A 9,367-nucleotide genomic window follows, 5' to 3' on the forward strand; every position below is an offset into this window, starting at 1 on the left:
CCAAAAAAGTCTATTAGAGACAGAAAATGCATTGAAATCTGCGGGATTTTTTCCTAGATTTTTTCTCGACTTTGGGCCATCATATTATTAGATATAAATATAATCTCGTTAACCTCGTGAGAAAAGCGCGCTGCGTCTAACCTTCCTCTTTCGAATGAGCCCTCACACAGCCCACAATTTGTTCTAATAAGGTCAATCAACGTCTGGCCGCAAACCCATATTTTCGACCCAAAATCTAGTAAGATTCTAGGTATTTTCTAGTTACAAATCGAGGGTAGACTAGCCCCTTAAAAATTGTGTTCCTTCCATTTCCCTCTACGCCACCCTTATGAGCATTCATTGACTGGACTATAAAGAAAATTATATCTACATACCTTAGGCAGACAGCCAATCTCTGCACTGGCGACACGGCTTCCCGAAACGTCGTGTTTTTTTTCGTTATTTGCAATTTGATTTTCTTGAATAGAGTTCTAAACTGCACAAAAGACATTCGGAAATATTCTGCAAATTTTTCTTCGTCTTTCAACAGTTCCTTAAATAATGTATGGAATTCACCCTTAATATTCCTCAGAAGCAGACTTCTATGAACCCAGAATCTACGTCTGTTTCTTATTCTTTCTTCTGCTTCCTCCTCGTCCAACAGCAACGCGATGCACATGAGCTTAGATTTGCTAAATGTCGGCATAACTAGTGATGAGCGACGTTTCCGAAAGAGATTCTGCACGAGGACCAACGAGGACTGACGAGGACCAACGAGGACTGACGAGGACCAACTGGGACCAACTGAAGACCAAAGAGGATTAGATAGAGGTGACACTGCTTGATCACTCTCTTTTACAGCGCCAACTAGTGTCTCCGATACCGAACTATACCTTTCAGTTCTATTCAGTCTATTTCCCTTCATATATTTTTCTTGTACATGCCGACTGAAATGACTGAAATATGTACGCCATTTGTAATCAAATCGCTGTGAGTAGTTCATTGTTTCCTATATTTCCAAGTATTTTTGTTTTGTGTTTGTTTGTGTTTTCGAAATTAGACAAAAATGCCTATACATTACTGCATTTGCAAGCAAAAAGTGGAGCAGAACGTTCGTAGTTTGTTTAATATACCCAAAGGGCCACATACATATGTAAGTTGAGTCAATATGTATAAGTTGCTGTAAATATGTATGTATTTATATATGTATACGTATATTTCTTTTGAAAATAAATGTAAATGTATTATTCAATTATATTTTATATTATTCCTTCTTAACTATATAACATGTATGTATGAATTAATGTTTTAAAATTGTATAGTCAGAAAAAATTTAGTCTTCGAGTATAATGTAGACCGAACCGTAAAATGAGGTATTATATGGTGGGACTGTTTTCGGGGTGCGGAGCAAGGGGATAGACGAATAGTTCGGACACTTTGGGAGCGCTGCGAAACGGGGTACACATTTTAACCATGGACATAGGAATAAGGGGACGGAGCACAAAGTGTTACTTTAGGCGAGGGGAGTGAAGCCAAATCCGCGGAGCGGGGAGCACGGTCACGTGGTACTCTGGTGCTCAACTGGTGATTGGTTCTAGCATATACGCGCGAAATTTGAAGATGAGACTTTTAGTTTGTTAACAATTATAAATTACGATAGAATATTTTCAATAAAATAAAGAAACAAAGTGTTTTATTTATAAATGCATATCAAAATTAAACGGTTAAAAGTTAGAATCTATAGATATGAAAAATCTTATCTGTTTGGTATTTAATTTTACAAATACATAAAACATTGTTATTTAGAAATAGGAATAACTAGGATATTATCTTTTACTTTTCTGCACTTAAGAAACTTTAACGAATGTGCAACAGTATATAACTGATCACTATATAAGTAAATATCGGTTAGTTTTATAATGAAATATCAAAAATGTCATAAAATGCTAATCCAATTACTTAAATATTAAATTGTACAATTGTTAATATCTATTGCATAAAAGGGATTAGGATGTATTATTAATAATTTTCGTAACAAAATTGGGTTTTGTCAATTTTATTATTTAATATATTACATTATGTCTATAATGTAATGTCAAAGCGAATGTTCTTATTGTTAGTTCTTATTAAACTGTTTGTTGACACTTATACCCCTATTCTTCCATAACTGTCTTTCAAAGTCTTTCAAAATTTCTTTTCACATCCTTTAGTAAACTAATTGCTCTAGCTTCCCAAAAAAGTTCACATCGTATAGTACAATATTAAAAAAGTTATCGTCTTCTTTAGAGCGGCCTTAAACTTTTGTCCGCTACTATATATCTTCTAACATCTGCAATTCTTCAGTCGCTAACATATTCTTGTCCCTCAATGAGTCCAGGATTCCCTTCAAAGAGCAAATTTTTTATTTCTTTCGTCGAAGGCTTTGCTGCAGATCTTTCATCTTTCTTATATAAAATTTCTTGTGTCTTGCAGTTGTTTTTGAAGGTATTCTTTTTCCAAAGAGTTTTCCTCTTTCTTCGGTGACATACTTGTAGACTGATCCACAACTAAAAAGCATTAAAAATATAATGCATAAGAAATATTAATTTTGTAGAAAATTATTAGATATATTATATTAAATAGAATGAAATATTTCTTACAGTCACTGCATCCAGGGATGGGAGATGTTGCTCTATCTACTTTAGATGTATCCGATGCAGAAGTTGACGACATAATTATATCATTTTGAGTATCCTCAATTGCACGTTCTAAACAAATATACAAAAGGTACTGTATAAAGCAATGCACAAGTTGAGCTGTGGATGAGCCGAGCAAAACAGATACACCATCGAAACACATATTATATCTGACTATTCATTAAGACATACATGAAAATCACAGCATATGTACAGCTCGTTGGCCTGTATAAATCTCCCTTAACACAGAATGTATCCCCCGTTTTATATAGGAATCTAATGTATTTCCTAATCCTGATAATAGTAACATTATTTCATACCTATATGTGGTAGTGCATTTGGTGCAAGTATCCTTCTACCATGTACAATCTTGAAGTCATTTTCTGTAAAATGTGCGAAACAGATTCTTGCTCCATTTGGAATCAACTCTACATTTAGCTGCATTATATCTGCCCAAAACGATTTTAGCTTTTCATCCTTTGGAAACCTATTACAAAATTAATTCACAGTGTGTAACTTTATATCATTTGTCTCATTTTAATAATACAATATAATTTTTATGTACACAAATAGAATATTTTTCTTACCGATGATATGTGAGAAGTTATTAATATTGTTTACTTGTCTTTCTCTCAAAATCGGACGATGTCTCTTACGATTTTTACAATACACAGCGGCATTGTCTAATTTTTAAAACTTATAATTCACTTCTCTGTCCGCGTCAGTGAGCGTTAGTCGGTGTCAGACAGTGTCAGATCCAGTCAGATCAGCCAAATGTCTTCTAAAAGTACGAATGCGCTTGCGCGATCACAACCAATCACCAGTTGAGCACCAGAGTACCACGTGATCGTCGTTCCCCGCACCCCAAAACTGGCTTCCGCCCCGCAGCGATATGCTCCATTCCATTATTCCTATGACCGCTCTTATGGGAGTGTCACCTCTATCTAATCCTCTTTGCTGAAGACAGAGAATATACCCTGATAGCACAACGGACTCCACGGGGAGTGACGAAAACGATTACAGGTAGACTCCACCTGGAACCAGTCCACGCGGAATGCAGCTTTCTGCAGTCCAGCTGGAACGCCACTCTATCCTGGATTCCGCTTCCCCGCAAGATGGCAGCACGGTCGCACTGATTAATGCGGCGAATGCCGTTATACAGGGCAGCGCCGTCGGTAAGGGCAGATCGCACTAATGTGGCAGATGTCGATAAAGTAGATTTCTATTGTACAAATATGTAGCAGTTTCCCTTTTTACCGACAATACTGATTTTTGAATGAATATTCAGTCACATGCAAGGAGAGAAAACGAAAAAAAAAATAATCTGTGCAAAATAAAAATTCTCTGCATCGATTGCAAGAGATGGAAGCTAAGATAAAAATGTCCCCATGCAAAAAAAGACAAAGTGTCATATAAGGGAAAAGAAAATTTACTTTTTCTTATTTTTTAATACGCCGCAGGGAGTTGGTAAAGACACATGGACAATGACACAAGGAATATATATATATATATATATATATATATAATAAATATTATAATTTTTAACTTCCCGATTTTATAGGGAAGTTATTGTAATGACCCCGAAAATCGAAAATCGATTTTTTAGCAGATCTTCACGTTTCATGGTCATTGCAGTCATTCTAGACTATTTTAAGCAAAATGTTCGTATGTGTGTGTGTGTGTGTGTGTGTGTGTGTGTGTGTGCGTATGTCTGTTTCTATGGTATCAAATTTTTCGTTAACGTTTTCTGAAAAAGTAACAACGCGATCAGAATGATGAATGATGCAATCGATGTGCCCCGTCGTAACTTAGAGCTGATTAGATTTTGGTCCATATTGGTCAAGTAGTTTTTTAGATTTTTAGTTTTTTTCGAACGGAGTTGATTCTACAATGCAATTTATACGAGAGAATGGAAAGTTTCCACCGAAGAAACAAACGTAATTACACAAAAAAATTTTTTTTTCATTTTTCTTAAATTAAAAAAAATTTTTTTAATTTAAAAAAAAATTTTTTTTTTGTACCTTACGCTAATGTTTCCGCTTACAATAATCGAAAATTATCCCAATGCAAGAGTGAGTTAATCATCTCTACTCCCGAGAATACATTTTCAAAGAATATCGATGAAAGTACAAAAAAAATTTATATTACAATCTTTAAAAAAACAATCAGTTCAAAACGAATTATTAACTGAGATTAAATTGAAAATTAATATAAACAATATGATAATTATTAATAACATTAATGTTGAAAACGGATTGGTTAATGGAGCACACATGCGGAATATTAAAATTTATTACTTTTCAAGAAAATACTAAAATTCCGTCTATATTGTGGTTAGATTTTCAATTGGCCAGAGTAGGAGTGAAAGTAAGAACTCGTTATCGTGATTATATGAAAAATGCAAATATTCATCAAAATTTGCCACCAATAATAAAAATATCGAATCAAGTAAATATGTCGAGTGAGGAAAAATATCAAATCACACGTAGTCAATTTCCAGTGGTTCCTGCTGAAGCGATTACGATTCATAAAAGTCAGGGACAAACATACGAGAAAAGTATGTTTGAATTTTAAAACATCAGAAAAACGAACTTTACACATGTTGTATGTAGCACTGAGCAGAGTTTCAAAATTGAGCAGTTTATATATTTTGGGACAATTTAAATTAACAGGATCGAAGAAATCCAAGATCAATACTACAAACCCGAATAATGAGAAGTTGTATCGTTTGCGAAAAACTAATTAAAACAATTTATTTTGCAACATCAGTACGCTATAACAAGGAACCAAGCGAGCAACGAGTCTACGATGTTCGTTTAAGGCGACGCCATATAGCAAACATCTTGATAAGTAGAAAACTATTGAATTTCCCTGAAAACGTATAATCTTCTTAAAACGTACTAAAAATAATGATAATAATATACTGCAACTAACGAATCGGGAAGTTCTTTGTGTGGCTCGTGGAGAGTCACACACCAAATCAAAAAAACATTAATAGCTATAGGTACTACTAGCCATGCGTACCACTAACCCTTTCGCAAGAGCAGTCCTATCCGCGAGCTCGCGAAGCGAGCGAGCAAAAACAACCCTACTCGCGAGCGAGCGAAGCGAGCGAGCAACAATAACCCTCTAGTTTATTATTACTATGCTTTATTATTGGACGAACACCTAAATATCTCTTCAGGTTATTCTGATGCAAAAAATATTTGTTACGTAATGTGCACGGTGTGCCAGATATTTGGTCCATTGACACCATGCATATTACGTAACAAATATTTTTTGCATCACAATAACCTGAAGAGATATTTAGGTGTTCGTATTTAAACGGAACACCCTGTATATTGTGATTATTACACGTTGTTGCCTCTGCTTCCCAAAACTTGTGGCCCGTAGCACGTTCTGGCATAGGTGGGATACCTAAAAAATACAAAGAAAATCAGTAATGTACAATATATGCATGTGTGTTGAATGGCATAATTAGATATACGTACCACGTGAAAAATTAGAGGTCTTCCTCTTCCCCGGTTGCCGCAGCTTCCTTCTCCTCCTTCCCTGGATAGCACATTATATTTATCCTCCGTTCTGTAATTAGATTTTCAATTACACAGTGAGTAAAGGTGAGTATTTAATCTTCTTCGCTTATTGCTCATCTCAACGAATTTTCTAATTTCTGGTGCTACAATTACAAAAGGTCTTCTGACGTTTTTCATCAACTAATATACCTAACTGATTCAAACATTGCAATGATATTTATAAAAAATCGATTAAAGTTGAACTACAAACAAAAGAATGTACTACCAGAAATAAAAAAATTCGATGATGAGAAGCAAGTGAAGAAGATTAAATACTTGCCTTACTGAATTGGTTTAAGCCATCATTTTGCCGATTTAGAATATTGCTAAGCTAATTCTAATCTGAATGGGCCAAAGCTGAATTGTGTTGGATTTGTTTAAAGTGATAAATGATAATAATGATAATGAAAAGAGAGTGATAAAGTGATAAAGAAACAAACAATTTACTATTTTGGACTCTACATTGAAGTGAACATACTCGCCCCGTAGCACCTCATACGTGATGGCAAATGGCACTGTCGCGTGGTGTGCCGACAAGCGTTCTCACGCTTTTTCACGCGAAGATTTTGGGAGACATTTGAGCAAAATGAAACCGATTAACCAATATAAATATGTACAAATACCTTCCGTTCTTCCTGCCTTCCACGTAGTGCACGTAATCCAAGTAATCCACGTAATCACATAATCCAAGCAAGTCAATCTAATAAATAGTCAAATAGTCAAATGCCGCAACGCAGACCGCACTCGCGAGTGTAACGTGTAACCACAGAGCGAAGTTATGTAAATATATCTGTGATTGTGTCAAGAAAAACGCTGCATGTCACAATTTCAAAAAATTTCAGTTTATGCATTTATTGAACTTTATAGTGTAGAATTAGGTATTTACCAGAAAAAACGTCACGAAAATCAATTCAAAAGGCTCGAAAAAATAATACAATTTATAACCAATGTCCTTGTCAAAGCATTAGTGATCAAAACTTTAAACGACAATATCTCGAAAGTGAAAGTACAATGTGCCATGCGACGGCGTCCTCCTGACAACCACAGATATTACGACCGAGCTAAGCGAACGAGAACTTGCGAACTGTTGAGAGTTGAGAGAATAACTGAAAACTGCTGAAAACTGAACGGCAGTTTCCCCTTCCCTGACGTATCGTCGTATCCGTGAGCGGTGTCGACCGCGCTTGCCCGTGTTGGTGCATGTTCGATTGCACGCGCGCTACACACAAACGTACCTCTACCATGTCCGTGTGACTACCTGCTCGACTGATCGACGCCGACGCGTTCCTTCGATTTTCACGTTGCCGAAGTTTCGGAAGCATGAGGCGAAAAGTCGGAATCTGGAGACGGCGCGCATTTGAATCTCGGGCACAGCACGCGGCGCGACGCACATTTTGCTATAACTTTTGATCTAAAAGAGATATCGAAGAGAAATTATGTAGGCCTAATTTTTTTTGAAAAATCGGTATTAACGATGTAAAAAGAAATATATTTTGTATTTTTTAAATAATGTTTTCGTTGATTCTTAAGGTATAGCCGGAAAAGATGGTCAGAAGTATCCAACCAAATTTGTTTTTAGTCACGTCATGTTCAACAGAAAATTATGAAAAAATTCATGAATATTCTACCGAATAGCATACACTACTGAGATTTTTTTCAAAATTTTTGGTTGCAAAATCGATTTTTAAACAAATCGGAAAACATAAAATTGCCGATTTTATGTATATACATACATCAAAGTCTTCAGTTGACCACATTTATATTATTACGTTAGTTGTGTCTCATCCTGATTATTAATGTGTATTTTTCAGATTTTTCGGATTTAAAAAATTGAAAACCTCCAAAAATTCCAAGAAAATGCATGTTTTGTATTGAAGTGTTAGAGACTCCAGTTTTATAAGAATTCAGTACTTGTATATTATTGAAGCAACCGTTCTTAATTTTTTAATAATTTTTTAGAGGTTGGGTAGTCGTTAACAAAACAAGTACATATATACGGCTGGGAATCTTCTGGCCCCGAATCGAATCCCGCATCTATAATCGTTTTGTTCGGTAAATACTTATTGCTTCGAGTTTTAATGAAAAGTTTAACCAAAAACATTTTTTAATTGTCTACATTTATTTTCAACTTAAAGAATTGATGCAGTTCGCGCTGTCGACTTTCGCTGTCCACTTTCTGTAATTGAAAAAAAAGAAACACAATTTAAGTTATGATTGCGAAGTGCAGAATGGTTTCGAGGTATTCGAAAATACCGCTACAGGTGGTCCCCTGTGTATCTATATCTTCGAGTAACTAATTACAAATTTTGTATCTATTATTCGTGATCCGAAATTTGTATCTAGGAGAAAAATTAAGGGCAGATTCGGAATCAGCGCAAAAAACTCTATAAGAATCATCCAACAGTAATTGTTGAAGAAATTTGGTGTTGCGGAGACTGTAAATCAAATGGGAAACTTTCTTCCAGCAGATCTATTAATGGGTCTATTAACTTTTTTCCGTGTAACATTTTGTTTATTTTCTCGTTTCTTTGTTATAATAAATGGAAGCTTATGTTAATTTGTTGTTCTTCATTCTTTAATAAGCCCCTTTTAATTTCCCATCAGTTTCAACTCCATAAAGTAATAGTTTTCTGTAAAATCCGTATCAATGCCTCCGGATCGGAAACTTTCTGCCAGGGGTTGTATTAATTCGAGTAACTGTAACTTTTTTAATGTTGAACTATATGGATTTGGACTTTTCGTGAGAAGTTGGAGAAATTAGTTTACTGCACGATGTGAACAGATATGTAGTGGACATGGCGCGTTGGAAAGAGGGACTTTCCGGACGCGGAAATTTCATCCTTCTCAAGTGCGCGCTGTGGACGGTTGCGTTGAGGGTTCGGTCGTAAAAGTGGCGATTACCAGAACCCTGACTCAACCGTTGCAATGTCCTTGGCAGCGACGACTTTGAATTGTTTTGGGCAAGGAAACTTTCTCCTTACTCTTGAGGAACGGAGAATTCCTCCCCTTATTTTAACGGTCTTTCTCACGTTGCTAATCCTCCCACCAAAAAGGATTTCTACCAGTGGAAAAAAAGCTTGTGGCACTCGTTGAGAACGCATCGCTCTAGAGTTGCCCGCGCTACGTTAATTTATATCTCTG

General features: G+C 35.7%; 1 long non-coding RNA gene across 1 annotated transcript; it reads left to right on the plus strand.

Annotated features, from left to right (window-relative positions):
• Positions 1-921: 921 nt before the first annotated feature.
• On the plus strand, positions 922-2,977 carry LOC143218294 (uncharacterized). Its single transcript, XR_013011015.1, has 3 exons — positions 922-969; positions 1,040-1,132; positions 2,621-2,977. It is a non-coding gene; the product is annotated as an uncharacterized LOC143218294 (long non-coding RNA).
• The last annotated feature ends 6,390 nt before the right edge of the window (positions 2,978-9,367 follow it).

This window comes from Lasioglossum baleicum, chromosome 19 (assembly GCF_051020765.1).
Source record: "Lasioglossum baleicum chromosome 19, iyLasBale1, whole genome shotgun sequence".
NCBI lineage: Eukaryota > Metazoa > Arthropoda > Insecta > Hymenoptera > Halictidae > Lasioglossum > Lasioglossum baleicum.